General features: G+C 41.4%; 1 protein-coding gene and 1 pseudogene across 11 annotated transcripts in view; both read left to right on the forward strand.

The window, feature by feature from the left end:
• The window catches only part of L3MBTL4 (L3MBTL histone methyl-lysine binding protein 4), a 442,148-nt gene that overhangs the window by 252,707 nt on the left and 172,666 nt on the right, over positions 1-16,775 (forward strand). The gene's annotated exons all lie outside the window — the stretch shown is intronic.
• Positions 6,304-12,021, forward strand: LOC106984539 (cytochrome c oxidase subunit 6A1, mitochondrial-like; annotated as a pseudogene).

A 16,775-nucleotide genomic window follows, 5' to 3' on the forward strand; every position in this document is an offset into this window, starting at 1 on the left:
GTTGTCTTCATTGTGTTGATGGTTTCCCTCCCCATGCAGAAGCTTTTTAGGTAGGTGCAATTTCATTTGTTTATTTTTGTTTTGGTTGCCCTTATCTGAGGAGACAAATCCAAAACAATTATTGCTTAAGACCCGTGTTTAGCAGTTTATTGCCCATGTTTTGTACAATTTTCATGATTTCGGGTCTTATATTTAGGTCTACATGTATAGTTTTTTTCCCCTTGTAATTGATTTCTAGTGTTTGGAAAAATGCTTCATGTGATTTCAATCTTCTTAAATTTATTGAGACTTGTTTTGTGACCTAACATGTGGTTTATTCTTTTTTTTTAAGTTTTTTAAAATGTTTATTTATTTTTTGAGAGAGAGAGACAGACAGAGCATGAGAGGGGAGGGCCAGAGAGAGAGAGGGAGACACAGAATCCGAAGCAGGCCCCAGGCTCCAAGCTGTCAGCACAGAGCCTGACATGGGGTTCGAACCCACCAGCTGTGAGATCATGACCTGAGCTGAAGTCAGAAGCCAAATTGACTGAACCACCCAGGCGCCCCACATGTGGTTTATTCTAGAGAATGTTCCATCTGCAATTGAAAAGATCGTACATTCTGCTGTTTGGGGATGGGATGTTCTGAATATATCTATTAGGTCTATGTGATCTAATGTGTTGTTTAGGGCCACTGTTTCCATATTGATTTTCTGTATGATATATCCACTGATGTAAATGGGGTATGGAAGTTTCCTACTATTATTGTATTATTGTCAATTTCTCCCTTTATGTCTGTTAATATTTGCTTTATATATTTAGGTAATTCTATGTTGGGTGCATACATGTTTACAATTGTTACAGACTTTTGTTGGATTTATTCCTTTATTACTATGTAATGCGCTACTGGTCTATTGTCATGATCTTTATTTTAAAGTGTATTTTCTCTGTTATATGACAGGGGGTATTGCTACCCCTGCTTTCTTTTAATTTCCATTTGCGTGGACTATCTTTTTCCATTCCTTCACTTTCAGTCTGTGTTTTTTAGGTCTGAACTAAGTCTCTTATAGGCAGCATATAGATGGGTCATGTGAGTTTTATTGGTCCATTTAGCCACCCTTTGCCTTCTGATTGGGCGTTTAGTCCATTTAAAGTAATTATTGATAGGTATGTACCTACTGCTATTTCAGTAATTGTGTTCTGGTTGTTTTTGTATTTCTTCTCTGTTCCTTTCTTGCTCTTTTCCCTTGTGGTTTGATGATTTTTATTAGTGTTATATTTGGATATTTATTTATTTATTTATTTTTATTTGAGACAGAGAGAGTTGGGAAGAGGGACAGAGGGGGAGAGAGAGAGAAAGAGTGAGAGTGAGAGTGAGAGAGAGAGAGGGAGAGAATCTCAAGCAGGCTTCATGCTCAGCACAGAGCCTGACAAAGGGCTTGATCCCACATCCCTGGGATCATGACCTGAGCCAAAATCAAGAGTCAAATGCTCAACTAACTGAGCCACTCAGGAACGTCTTCTCTCCCTCTCTCTCTCTCTCTCTCTCTCTCTCTGTCTCTCTCTCTTTTGCATGTGTATGTATTATAGGTTTTTGTTTTGTGGTTACCATGAGGTTCATATTATAATACCCTGTGTATACAGAAGTCTATTTTAAGTTGATGATCACTTAAATTTGAACACATTCTACATTTTTACTCCTCTCTGTTATGTTTTGTTTTTGACATATTTTATATCTTTTTATTTTGTATATCCCTCAACTAATTATTGTAGATATAGTTTATTTCACTACTTTTGTCTTTTAACCTCCATGGTATCTTTATCAGTGTTTGATCCATTACCTTTACTATATTTTCTTTTCTCACTGCAAATTTTTCTTTAACAATTTTCTTCTATTTATGACCTTTTATTTTCTGCTTGAATAAGTCCTTTTAAACGTTTCTTGTATGGAGCTTTAGTGGGGATGTACTTCTTTAACTTTTGTTTGTTTGGGAAATGCTTTCCCTGTCCTCAGTTCTGAATGGTAACCTCGCTAGGTAGAGTATTCTTGGTTGTTGGTTTTTCCCTTTCAGTTTAACTATATCCTGCCATTCCCTCTGGCCTGAAAAGTTTCTGCTGAAAAATCAGCTGATAGTCTAATGGGTGTTCTCTTCTATGTAATTAGTTGATCATCTCTTTAATTTTAATTTTTGCCTCTTTAGTTACTATGTGTCTTGGTGTGGGCCTCCTTGGGTTCCTTTGTGCTTCTTGGACCTGGGTGTCTGTTTCCTTCCCCAGGTTAGGGAAGATTTCAGCTATTATTTCTTTTTTTTAACATTTATTTATTTTTGAGACAGAGAGAGAGAGAGAGAAAGTGCATGAGCACAAGTGGGGAGGGGCAGAGAGAGAGGGAGACAAAATCCCAAGCAGGCTCTGAGCTGTAGGTTGACACGGGACTTAAACTCACAAACCATGAAACCATGACTTGAGCTGAAATCAAGAGTCAGATGCTCAACCAGCCAAGTCACCCAGACATCCCTCAGCTCTCATTTCCTCAAGTAGGTTTTCCACCCCCTTTTCTCTCTCTTCTCCTTCTGGGACCCCTATAATGTGAACATTAATTTGTTGTTACAAAGATCCCTTAACTCTTCTTATTTTTTTTAATTCTTTTTTCTTTTAGCTGTTCTGCTTGGGTGATTCCCACTACCCTGTCTTCCAGATTGCTGATCCATTTGGCAGTATCCTCTAATTCGATGTTGATTCCATCTCATGTAATTTTCACTTTAGTTATTGTATTCTTCAGCTCTAATCGATTCGTTTTTATATTTTCTATTTCTTTTTTGAAGTTCTAATTGTTTTCATCTACTCTGTTTTCAAGTGTGGGATCTTTATGTCCATGACTTTGAACTCTTTATCAGGTAGATTGCTTATACCTGTTTCATTTAATTCTTTTTTTTTTTTTTTTGAGATTTTTGTCTTGTACTTTGACTTGGAACATCTCTCTCTCTCTCTTTCTCTCTCTCTCTCTCTCTCTCTCTCTCTCTCTGTCTCCTCATTTTGCCTGCCAATCTGTGTTCATTTCTCTATATTAGGTAGGTCAGTGTGTCTCCCAGTCTTAAAAAAGTGGCTGTATATAGAAAGTGTCCTGTAGGGCTCAGAAGCACAATCCTCTCTGCTCACCAGAACCAGGTTCCCAGGGTGTCGCCTTTGTGGGCTGCATGTGTCTTCTCTTGTGTCTGGGGTGTGACTGTTGTAGATACATACCCCCATCCCGTGAGGGTGGGAGCCATTTTGAGGTGCATCAGTCCAGGCTGTGACTGCTCACCAGGTGCATCAGGGCTGGAGCTGCTGTAGGGGGACACCTCTGCATTTCCTGGTTTGATTCTGGTTCTGGTGTACCCTTTTCTGGGAGTTGCTTTTATTTTTTAAATTTTTAAAAATTTATATCAATGTTACTTCTTTTCAGTTTATTTATTTTGAGAGAGAGAGAGAGAGAGAGCCAGAGCATGCTAGTAGGGAAAGGACAGAGAGAAAGAGACAATCCCAAGCAGGCTTCACGCTGTCGGCAGAGAGCCCAACACATAGTTTGATCCCATAAACTGTGAGATCATGACCTGAGCTGAAATCAAGAGTCAAACACCCAGCTGACTGAGCCACCCACGAGCCCCCTGGGAGTTTCTTTTGGTGATGCTGGTCCCAGCTAAGGCCACCTGCTGGGTGCAGTGGGGGCAGGAACCACTTTGGGGGAGTGCCAAACCCAGTTGAGGCTGCCTGCCAATGTGGCAGGGGGAGCTGGTTTGGAGGGGCATGTTGGGCAGAGCAGACCTGCAGAGGATCACCAGGACAGGAAGACTAGTGTTGGCAGGGTTGATGGACAGCATCAGAAATGGCACTTGCCAGCTCTCAGTCACCATGGTAGAAGGAGGGTAAGAAAAATGGTGCCCCCTTGTGCTTCTTTTCCTCCAGAAAGTTCCTACAGATCCCTGCCCCTCTGGCAAATGTCCTAGACTGAGTCAGTAAGTCTCCATTATGATGGAGATTATGGTTCAGGTGCTTCTTAAAGGGCTGCCTCTATGCTGTGTCTCAGACTCAGTGTGCTTGTGCACCTGCCCTTTAAGAGTAGAGTCTTGGTTTCCTAGAGTTCTCTGGCTTTCCTAGAGTTAAGCCTTGTTGATTTGCAAAGCCAGACATTATGGGGGCTCTTCGTCCTGGTGTGGGTCCTCAGGACAGGGGGTGCCTGATGGGGACTTGAACCTTTTGCTCCTCAAGGAGGATCTCTGTGTTTTTCATATCCTTCCTGCTTGTGGGCTGTTGTGCTGGGAGTGTGGATCCTGACTGGACCACTTCATTGCTCCTCTCACCTCTCTTGATGTGGCTTTTAAAAAATACCTTCAGTTATCAAAATTTCTTAAGTTTGACTTCCCTGTTTTTTTGGCAATATTACAAGATTCCCGTTTTCTGTATTCATTTTTAAGGTAATTGGAATCCCTATAATTTGGGAGAATTGGCTACCTCCAGTTGGCCAGGATATTCATTTACTGCTGTGCTTGCTTTTTTGTTATAAATGTGTTTGGATAAATCATTATTAATTGTAATTGTAACATCCCCCAACATACACACAATGCTACTCCAAAATGTATGTGTGTATGTATGTATGTATGTATGTATTTATTTATTTATCAATCACTGAATTATTTTTTACCCACTGGAAAGTAGAAACGAATGTTTTGGTCAAGATATCTAACAAAACAAAGTGTGAAGGTCTGTTGACAGTTGCAACAGCTTCATGATTATCTTTGCTGATGTCTTTCCTGTGATTGTCTGTATAAAACTCAAATCTGACCTCATTATCTCCATCCTTTTTTTGTTGAAGTATAGTTGACATGGGTTTCCATTCTTAAAGCTCTCCCTTGGCATCCAGTATCTGACAGACTCCTTTCTTTGCACATACACAAGGTGCTTCACAATCTGTGCTTTACTCGCTGCCATACCTTACTCTTCCCAAAGCAGAATTATTTCATTTATACCAAACAGAATTACTCCTAACACCTTGACCATTGGCCTTATAAGATTTTGAAGCCAATACAGCACCTTTCTATACATTCCTCCATATATTAGCTTTCTTTACAGAAAAGTCACCCCCTCAGCTGGTGTCAAATTCCTGGGTGGTAAGGATCGGGTAGGAACGCTTGCTCTACAGTAGGAATTACGTGTAGCATCCTATTCTGATGTCTTTTATGGATCGTGTTTGCATAATCAACCAAATCAAATCAGTTTTTATTGCTGAGTGCTATATTAAGTCAAAGAGTTGATCTTATTTACTCATATAATTCAAACTAAAGTTCTAATGTCCAGGATCTTTGAAAATCAGATCAAAGTAATTGTGTCTACATAGATCTATAAAACCACACACAGCGTTTTCTCATATACGAGCAGATAAAGTCCCTTACTGACATTAATTTGCAAGTATTTTAAGGTATTTTCAGATATTTTAACTTTCATATATTTTTTACACTCTTTTGTTTTACTTTTGTTATATTTATGTGACTCAACAATTGCCTCAGTACTTTATTGTATATGATACAATAGATTTATAGATCAAACATTGCAAAGAATACTAAAAATTTAAGGTTTGGAAAAAAATCTTAGAGGTCATCTTATGTATTCTACCATTTTATGGAGGCTGTACCCAACTTGAACTTTATCTATTTTATTGATATAGTCTAGTGAAATTTTACAAAAAGCATCACACAGGTTGCCTGGTAGTGGTATTCTGTGAAAATAAGAACAATTAAAAGAAAATATGAGGGGGGCGCCTGGGTGGCGCAGTCGGTTAAGCGTCCGACTTCAGCCAGGTCACGATCTCACGGTCCGTGAGTTCGAGCCCCGCGTCAGGCTCTGGGCTGATGGCTCGGAGCCTGGAGCCTGTTTCGGATTCTGTGTCTCCCTCTCTCTCTGCCCCTCCCCCGTTCATGCTCTGTCTCTCTCTGTCCAAAAATAAATAAATGTTGAAAAAAAAAATATGAGGAAGACACCTTTTAAATCCATATTCTCATCTATATTTTGTTATGAATATTTTTCCCTTGATTCTTTTTCCCTTGACTCGGTATTATAATGCTTTGGAAACAGAGGAAGAAAAAACCTATATATATATATATATATATATATATATATATATATATATATATATAGTGAATTTTTTCTTCCATGAGCTTCCCATTTATGTTTGAGGGAGCTGTAGTTTGCAAATATATGAAATAGAATAAAATCTTATAGCTGCTGATGAATGAGTGAAAACTAAATGTACATTGCTATGTTTCTAAATGTGTTTTTAAAGACAGAGCAGAATGACACAGGGCTAGTCCAGCCAGGCCTCTAAGAATGGTGTTGACCTGGGCCCAGAAGAGCACAGAGCACCTGGACCAGTGGAGGGAGAATGGTGGCCCCTTTAGAGATGGAAATGGCACAAGCATAAGTAAAATTAGAATCTGTTGGCTCTAGTACAAATTTTATTCGATTTATTAAAATTTTGTTTTTCTAAGTGAGTGGTAGTTACTTTAGTTCGTTTCCATTTTTTCTAGTTACTTTAGTTCATTTCTATTTTTCTAATGCCATTTAATTCATATATTTATACTCATTGCAGACATTGAACCAAGGTATAATGCATGTTATATAGCCCAAGCTTCTGAAAAAATGTACAGTGTATTTTTGCAAAGACCATAATATTCAATAATTCATAGCATTCAGTCTCTGAGGCCTAATGTAAGTTATTGAAAAGGTTAACTGTGAAAAGCCACTTGAGAATGAAAAGTTCAGAGTTCCCATTCAGAGCACCAGTTTGTATGGCTGGTGCAGATTTCCTCCTACCCACCACACCCAGCCAGAGGTGCTCAGCTGCAGTTCACCCAGTGTTCCACCGTCAGATGAAACTCTCCTTTTCTCATGCCATTAAGGCATGATTTGTCTGTTTTATCTTATGCACAGTCTTTCATGGTGGACTTTTTCTACCCTTAGAATCAAAATTAAATACCTAAGATAAAGCACTAAGGTGTCAAGAGCTTTCTGTTGTGCTTTGCATTCCCTGAATGTCTTGGAAAAGGTTTGAAATCACCAGAACCAAAACACCATGCCTACCTCGGTCTTCTACAGAATTGCCTTTTGACAATCTTTTCAGTCAGATCATTTGGAAACTGTAATCCCAGTCACATTTGATGCTAAATTTCTTTTAATAGATCTCATTTCTTTTATTCTATTGTGAATTAGCTACCTAGACTACCTACCCCATTGGGCAATGGGATTTCCAATAGTTCTTGCTTTGGAAATTCACCAAATTTGAGAAGTAAGATGATGGACTTTGGAGCTAGAAAAATCTTGGATTTAAATTTTCATTCTACTCTGGCTGATTCTGTGTCTCCGAGCAAGTTACTTTGCCTCTGCAAAGACTTGCAGGCTTGCGTGTTTAAATACCTATTTATTTATTTATTTATTTATTTATTTATTTTTAATTTTTGAGAAAGGCAGAGAGAGTGCAAGCAGGGAAGGAGCAGAGAGAAGAGGGGGAGAATATGCGCTGTCAGCGCAGACCCCAACATGGGGCTTGAACTCATGAAACTGTGAGACCATGACCTGACCAGAAATCAAAAGTCGGATGCTTAACCGACTGAGGATTGAGCCAACTTGTGATTAAGTACCTTAATGGCTGCTTTCAGTTGTCTGGCTCATGCTGGCCTTTCAGTAAAATAGTAGGGCTGGGGTGAAGAGTGCAGGCACATTTGCTTCCCATGCCATTTCTCTTCATTGATCTAGAAAATTGAAGTTGACTTTATTTCCTAAAACTTAAACAACCAGTGTGGTTTTCTTCTCGGTACTTGTTATAATTATACTATCCATAAAGGGGTTGCTGATCTCTGAGCGAATATTGACTAATGTTTAGGATAGTTTGAAACATTTAGAATTACTGATTTAGATTTAAGATTAGCACTCCCTATAAGCCCCATTAAACTGAACTAAAGAACTTTGCTGTTCCTTAAAATAAAAATTTGAATACATTGCAATTCTGCACCTAATTCTGATGTGTCACTTTTTTCCTGACACCAGGCAATTTTTCAACACTGGCTGGGTGTCCTGCAATTCAACTCCATTCTGACACTGCTTACCTAGAGAAAGCGTCAGGCTCCACAGGGTAAGGGCTCAGTCTTACAAGACTGCTCCAACCCCCAACTTCAGATGCCAGTCATAAGTCCAGGTCATCACCTGTGCTTCTGGCTACATATAGATCAGAGGTTCCAATGACCCACTGCTTGGGTTCAATTAATTTGCTAGAGTGTCTCCCAGAACTCAGAAAAACATTTTACTTATTAGATGATCTGTTTATTATAAAAGAATGTAATTCAGGAATAGAAGCCAGATGGAAGAGATGCATAGGGCAAGGGACACAGAGCTTCCGTGCTCTCTCCAGACTAGACACTCTCCACGAGTCTCCATATGTCTACCAGCCCAGTGGCTGGTAAGGTTCAGAGGAACCTTATCCTTTGGTTTTTTATAGAGGCTTCATTCCATAGGCACAATTGATTAGATCATTGGCCATTGGTGTTGAACTCAATTTTCCAGCCCTCCCCATCTCCAGGAGTGGGAGGGAAAGTTCCAGCCCTGTAATCACTGGTTGGCTCCACTGGCAGTCAGCCTCCATCCAGCCTTAGGTGCTTTCCCAAACTCACATCATTAGCATAACAAAAAACCTCTATTGCTCTCTTGGCAGGCAATTGCAAGGGTTTTAGGAGCTCTGTGCCAAGACAAGGAGGAAGACTAAGTATATATTTCTTATTATAAATCACAATATCACAGTCGTAAACATACCACAGTGAAATGAAAGTATTTTTACTGAGTTGTTCACTAGCTTTGTCATTGTCAAACCAAATGGATATAAACCAGCGCTCACCTGAGCCTTCTCTGTGAAACACAGTTTTCCATTCTTTTATCCCTGATTTAGCAATGGTATTTTTTCACATCTCCTTCTACCTCTCTTCTTAGTCTACACTCTCAGCTTCTTGCCTCTGGGTAGGGTCTATATTCCTTGTGCCTAGTGCTTATCTGCTAGCATTTGGGCAGAAGGTGGGTGACCTTCTCTCCCAAATTTCATGTGACATCCCCAGGGAGATGAATCGTCTCCACCCCTGCCATCCTAAGGTATCTTTACTTACCCCTCGACTGCCCCAGGGGCCCCTAGCAGGGATTTCCACTCTTGTCTTTGCTCAAGGGGCGCCTGCAGCTCTGGCCCTCACCATATCTGCAACACACCAGCCTTACTGCCACTGCTGCCTCTGTTGTCCCCTTGGATTGGAACTTTGTGCTGCCACATGCTCCCTGGGCTTGTTCAGGTATCCCCTCCCAGAGGTGACTTCTCTGCCCAAGCTGTCCACGGACAACAATTCTGCCATTCTCTAACTCCTCAGATGTCTTTGTGTTTTGGATGGCACATGTCACAGGCCAGCGTAATACAATATGCTTATTTGTTTCTGTTGTCACCCCTTCTCCATTACTAGAATACATCTCCCATGGTGGCAGGGACCCGTGCCCCTGTTGGTCTTCCATTGCACAGTCTATACCACCTCCAAAGAGTAATGCAGACTTGGAGCTGAAGACATAGGCCTGAATGAATGAATGAATGAATGAGCAAGTGAATGGATGGCTTCCCTTTTAGACTACAAGATCCCATGGAGCAGGGTTTTTGTGTTATTCACCTTTGCTCCTTGGAATGTGCGCACTCTTGCAGGTGGTAAATGCAAGTCAGAAAATGCTTGTAGAAGAGTCCAGGATGTGATGAGCCAGTTGGTGGCGCTATCTCCTGCCTCACGCCCTGGACCACGTGCTCCTTCCTTCCATGGGCTGGGATGATTCAGCCTGTGTCCTCCCTGCAGGGTGGGCCCTTGGTGAATATTTGTCCAATTTGCTTGGTGTTTGCCTCACTTTGTACATTTTATAAACGTAATCCTTCTGTACTTAGTTCCCCCTTCCTGCTCCTTCAGCCCTTGTTGTAAACACTGTTTTAGAAATCGGAGCTCGACAGAATAAAATATCTGATTGCATGGAAATGCTTTGCTAATGTTTTAAAGTAGGAATAAAAATAATAACATAAAAATATGACTGGCTCCGATGCCTCTAATATGGTACATCTAGTGGAGAACAGAGAACCTTTTTTTTAAATAAATTAGATTTGGATGTGCCACCTGATAACTATAGACTTTTCTCGCCAGGGTATGTATGAAGTTGTTTGTTTTTTTCTGAAATGACAACCGCCATGCAGAGATAAGTGCTGGTGGGAGTGTGGAGTGACAGGGCCGGCCACTCAGCCCCCCAGGGTGAGGACCCTCGATGCTGGTGCCATCCTGTTGGACACAGTTGGCTTCACCATTTGTGCCCACAAACTTGAGGGGAACAGAGCTGCTCTCTCAGCGTGGATATAAAAATAAGTAGATGCAAGAGAGGATTTGATCCATATGCTCAGGAAGCCCAAGCAAACCTCAGAAAAGTGCTTTATCCTTAGAAGTTACCAGAGATGTGACTGTATGACACGAACCTGACAGAATACTCACCGCTCGTCGTGCCCCAGCCTACCACGTGCGGGTGTGGATGCAGTGGTTTGCAGCACCTGTTCCAGACAGAAGTGGGTGTGTGGTCCTGATCACGATGCACTTTCTGACTTGCCTGAACCCTACAGTATATTCCCTTATGATTGTATCAGTCTCCCCGCCCCCTCCCCCTCACTTAGACAGGAAGGTGTTCACCCCAGCCTCGGACGGGCCTGTGGAGCTGCTGAGTCTGGGTTTCCAGAAAGGGGCACCTCCTCTGTTTTGCAGCATCAGCGGTGTTGCATGAAGCATGATGGCTTCGAAGAGGGTGGCAAAAAGTAAAACTAGATTACACTGCCGTGCAGTGCAGTCTCATACATGGAGGGTCTGCAGTAACTGCACATCATTGGTGGTAATCGACAGCCCACAGGGTGTGCAGCTGCGTCCAGGGAAGAGGATGAGCCCTACTTGTCCATAAGGAGCAATCCTGGTTGGACCTGGGAGGAATTTGCCAGGTTAGTGCCTCAAGAGACTTCCCCAAGTCATGTGATCCCAACTGTTTGCTCCAGTCCCCAAATCTCTCTCTCTCTCTCTCTCTTTTAAGTTTTTATTTATTTATTTTTGAGAGAGAGCATGAGCAGTGGAGGGGCAGAGGTAGAGGGAGAGAGAATCCCAAGCAGCCTCTACACTGTCAACGTGGAGCCGGATGTGGGGCTCAAGCTCACAAACTGTGAGATCATGATCTGAGCTGAAACCACGAGTGGGACACTTAACCAACTGAGACACCCAGGCGCCCCCCTCCCCCCAATCTCTCTTTATGTGGCTTTGTCTTGAGGCCAGGCTCTTGCTCACCTAGACCCTGTGCCTCCTTACTGAGGCATAGGAGAACTTCTGGGTCTCTTCTGTGTCCCACACAAGTTGTGTCAACACAGAAGTATGGCCTCGGGCTTATCAAGGTCCAGGTTGAAAATGGCAGTGGCAGCTTTGTCCCAGGTGTCTGGGCTGCTGGGGCAGTCGGGCACATAGCTGGGGCAGTCCATGTCAAGGGGCACCCACAGTGAGGATGACTCACCTCATGTGTGGAAGGCCCTCACCTCCTTCTAGCACTCCCCAGTACGGGAGTGCACGTGCTGAATGTCTTCCTGAAATCACATCACGCAGAGCACGAAAAACCAGAGTTCATCCCTACCCCTATCTCCTCATCAAGTCCACGTCCTTTCCCTGGGGAGATGGTAATCGTACTCTATTCCTGTCATGTGAATCCACTTCCAACTGGCTATGAAGATGCATAAAGAGAACCTGGACCGCTACCCATTGGGGACCACAGCACTCGTGTGGATCATGACTCTGCACATGGACCAGAAAAGTATATAGGACCTTAAGCTCACCTTCCTTACTCCTATCAAATGATGACCAGTATACTGATTTCCATCCCTTTGCTTATGGCAGGAGATGGCTTAAATAAATAACTTAGATTGGTCCATGAAAAAAAAAAAGCAGAAGTATGGCCTTCGGCTCATTAACTTGGCCACTGGCCACTGCTATGTCATTACCTTCTGCCATGTGGGATCTTTTCCTAAAGATGTGCAGCTACCCCCTAGTGTACCAAAGGAAGCAAATAGCTGACTAGCTCCCTATTCATAAACAAATGCCCACCCCAGTGCTAGTCTAACGAGGGGGGAATGTGAACAGAAGAGGAAATGCAAGAAGAAGGAATGTGAGTACACACACCTCTGACTTAGTCTTCCTTTCACCTCTTGTCTCCTCCATGCACTCCTTTCTTTGGATTTCTTTTTTTAAATGTATATTTATTTTTGAGAAAGAGAGAGAGCATGCATGCATGTGTACAAGGAGGGGAGGGGCAGAGCCAGGGGGACAGGATCTGAAGTGGGTTGTACTCTGACAGCAGAGAGCCAAACGCGGGGCTTGAACCCACGAACTGCGAGAAGATGACCTAAGCTGAAGTTGGACGCTTAACCAACTTAGCCACCCAGGCACCCCATTTCTTTAAATTTCTTAAACACAAATTATTTACACCCCAGGACCTTTGCATATGCTCTTGTCTCTGTCCAGAATGGTCTGTCTGCTCTTCTAATAGATGACACTTTCATACTCTTTAGAATTCATCTCTAATGGTCCCTTCTGAGAAAGGCCTTGCCTGGCCACATAACCTAAAGAACAATCCCCACTTCCATTTCACCACTTCCTTTTCTCCATAGTACATTTCATAATATGCAGTCATTTTAAGGGTCTGTTTCCTTGTGTTTTGTCAGTAGTCCCCATGACACTGTAAGCTTATAAGTGGAAGGATGAAGAGTGTTGTGTCTGCCAGTATTTCTTATTTATCTGTTTATTTCTCTAAGAGTTGGTTAATCACTTATGCCAAAGCATCTCTAGAGGCCACCTTGGGCTCTCACCTGCAACCTTTATGGAGGGAATTCTTGAGTAGTAGCTGTGGAATTAGTCCAGTCTGGCCTAGTAGCAGAAAGATAGGCTGAAACACTCCCACTGCTAACAAAGAGAACTTCCACGAGTAGGAGGTTGACAGGCAGAAAAAGAAGATTTCCTAGCTGGCTTCCATGTCTGAATAATTTTGTCATTGTTCTTTCTTTAGCTTCTGTTTGATTTATATTTGGAAGTAATTATGATGCTTGATTACCAAATAAATTAAACATAGCATTATTATGAAGTTAAATTGCACACTAATAGCATAGTATTACAAACAGTAGTAATAGTATCTATAACCTTTATTATTATTTGTATTAAAGACCTTGTGAACATTGCTAATTTATTTAACTGTTAAGCATAAACAAGCATAATAGAACATAACTCGAGAAGTAATATAGCTCATTTTCCCATTTGGTTCATTACTCAGCTGATGTATAAATATAACAGAATGACTTGTAAATATACCAAATGTCCTGGCACGTGGTTTATCCTGGTAAATGAGAAAAAAATAATGAAATCTGCAGTAAGAACTGAATGATTAATGAAGCCCCTTTGATGAACATTTGGGACCCTATGGAACTAGAAAAGTTTTTTTTTTTCTGTTGGAGATGGAAAGTCACATAGATTATTAAATAAGACTGAGTGCAGTTCTAGTCCTGATCTGGAATAATCAATCTGATGATGGATAGATGTCATTCTGAGGAAAAAAAAAAAAAAGATTAATTTAGCCAGGTAACAGCACATTTTCAATTTCGTTCTTTTCTAAAGATAATTTTATAAGGAGTCTTTAGTACTTGTTCTTCCAAAATCCAGCAAGCAAGTAATCAGCAGTTTTAAGAGTCCCTAAGTACTCATTGACTTAATAGACAATTACAGCATATTGTGTTTAAAAAAAGTTAGCTATTTTAGAAGTCCCTAATTACAGATTTACATGATAGACTTATCAAGGAAAAATAATACATTTCAAAATGTACTTACAGTCTTAATGATATTATCTGTTTTAAATGTTCCTTGTTGAAGTGCTTATCCTGTGTGCTCTACCTTCTGGAGGTGCGAGGGCAGAATTCATTTACTTTGTTCTAAAATTCGATGTTTGGGTGTCTGATGCTAGCTCAGAACAGTTTTGCAGATTATTTTCTCATCATAGCTAAATGACTTCATTTGCTACTGTTCACGGTTATTGAAATGAAATGTGACACGGTGGTCTTAGTTATCCTATTACAGACACTGGGAGATTGTATCTCATCAGGGCACTGCTCTGTTCAAAGTTACTGGCACTTAATGCAAATGCATACTAACTTCTAAAAGTCATGGCATACCTCAGGTGGTTTGACAATAAAGCAAAACATATTCTCACTCTGTCCCAGTGTTTTGGTCCTATCTGGCCATAGATCTGTGGATGTCAACACATAGATGTCCAGTGGAGACCCTGTGTTGGGCAGCAGACCTTTCAGGATTTCTCAGCAAGAGTTTTAACCCTATCCAGAAGACTTCAATGTCCTCCAAGGAGAGGGAAAGGGACGAGATGCAATTGTTCCAACCCTACCTCTACATTGCCCTACAGGTCCAGACAATGGAAATCTTGAGTGATCAACAGATTGCCTAAGAATATTGCTTGAGGAAGGGCTTACCATCTTAGAGGGTAGTGTTGGAGTTGTCACTGAACAAAGAATTTTTTTTTTTTTTTGGCATTCTCGACTGTATTAAGCTCTGTGTCAGAGTCAGAAGGTCCTGTAGGACATGGTTTAGCACTGGTGACCATGGTGGGTGGTGCAGCTGGGAAAGGGAGATGGCCCATGAACAGGCACCCTGGGGGGCTCGGGGCAGGTCACACAGGAGGTGTTACAGGATCTCTCTGCTGCCACAGGCACCTGATTCAGTGTGAAAAGAGTGGAATTCTGCCTCCCAAGATGCTAGTCACACCAAGGTCATTTTTAAACTTGGGGATCAGAATGGGGATGGGGAGTATGTGAGGGCAACTCCGGGTGTTGCTTTACAGACAAGCTTAGTGGTATTAGCATCTTGGAGATGTTTTGTTCACTTGTCTTTCATGGTATTAGAAAGATTGAAAAAAGGGGCGCCTGGGTGGCTCAGTTGGTTAAGCGTTCTACTTTTGCTCATGATTTCGGGATTTGTGAGTTCAAGCCCTGCGTCGGGCTCTGTGCTGACAGCTCAGAGCCTGGAGCCTGCTTCGGATTCTGTGTCTCCCTCTCTGTCTACACCTCCCCTGCTTGTGCTCTGTCGCTCTCTCAAAATTAAATAAACATTAAAAAGAAAGAAAGATTGAAATATATCTGTCCACTGGATATATCCTTAAATGACCCATTGGAATTAAAATAGAATGAAATATTTTTAAATGTAAAATAAACAATATATTTTTGCAGTATGAAAGAAGCTGCATAGAGATTCTGGTTTGTTTTTTCATTTCACTCTGCATTCCAAGCAACCAAGAATCACAAAGTGGAAATGTACACAAAGCTAAACTTCAGTGCATAATGCAAATGACAGACTTAAAGAACTGAAAATTCCATAACATATTTGGAAACTAAGAGCCTTTAGCTTATATTTTACTTTTCATATATGCTTTGATACTCATTCAAACCAGAGAGTAAAAATCAGAATATTTTTTCGTTGCAAAGAAATACATTTTACCTAAATGCATACGAATGCTGTAATTATAAGAGATGTCAGAATACCCTCCACGGATCTTTGGGCTAACAACTCTTTATGCTAGTGCATCCAGAAGTGCTGACCCTGGATCTTTCCTTGCATGACCCGCTCATGGAAGGATTGACGTGCATAGGAGCCCCTCATTGTAGGAGCTGCAGACACAAAGTCAGAGCCGCTTTGACTGGCCAGTAGCCTATCCCTATCATATTTGACATGACCACTGGCCTGTCTTCTGCTACATTTCACCTGCCCTAGAGCATTCTTTAGAATGCTTCTAATTTTTCTTGCATCATTCCTTCACAGAAATTTTCTATGTGGAATGTTATTTCTATAATCACCAAATGGTTGAAAGCCAATAAGGGTGAGGACACGGCTGCTGAGAGTGTATCACTTTGCTTCTGGGTTACTGACCCTCTCTCCTTTCAAGACATTATTCTCCTTGTATACTGCTACACTCTTTTTATTGCTGCTCTACTTGACTATTTTTCTGAACATTAAAGCCTTTATGTCCTAAGGAATTGCAGAAGAGAGTAAAAGAAATGGCTGTGGAAGTTTATATTCTTTAATGTGGAGTTTGTGGGTTTTCTTAACAATGACAAGAACATCCTCCATCATTTTCTTTGAAGTCATCAGTCTCTTCTTCATATCAATGGATCTGTTTTGTAATGGAAGTCATTAGGAGCCCACTCTTTTTATGTAACACCTCCAAACAAATCTTATACAATGCCAGGCAGTCAGGGGAAACTCAGCACTACAGTGGAGTCTCACATCTGATTCTAGGGTTAGCTTCTAAATTCAGCAAGTAAGGCAAACAGTGTAGTTAGTCACAATTACTGAGAAGTGGGTCTCACTAAGCCCAGCACAGTGCATCTCTGAACTAGACAGTTGGCATGTACTGAGCATAAGGCAAAATGATTGGCATGAGTTCAGGGTCATGCTGTATGAAGACCAAACAGCATTTAAAAATACCTGGACCACTGCCAGCTCAGGAAAGTGCTCCCACTGTGAGGAGCACATGAGGACCGGTGGAGTGGTGGTCTCTGATTCCCTGCGCATGCTCATTCCAACGGCCATTGCTGAGTAGCATGGCGGGATCACCCAGACTTCATTCTGTTTACTTCAGATATTTGAC

This window comes from Acinonyx jubatus, chromosome D3, assembly GCF_027475565.1.
Source record: "Acinonyx jubatus isolate Ajub_Pintada_27869175 chromosome D3, VMU_Ajub_asm_v1.0, whole genome shotgun sequence".
NCBI lineage: Eukaryota > Metazoa > Chordata > Mammalia > Carnivora > Felidae > Acinonyx > Acinonyx jubatus.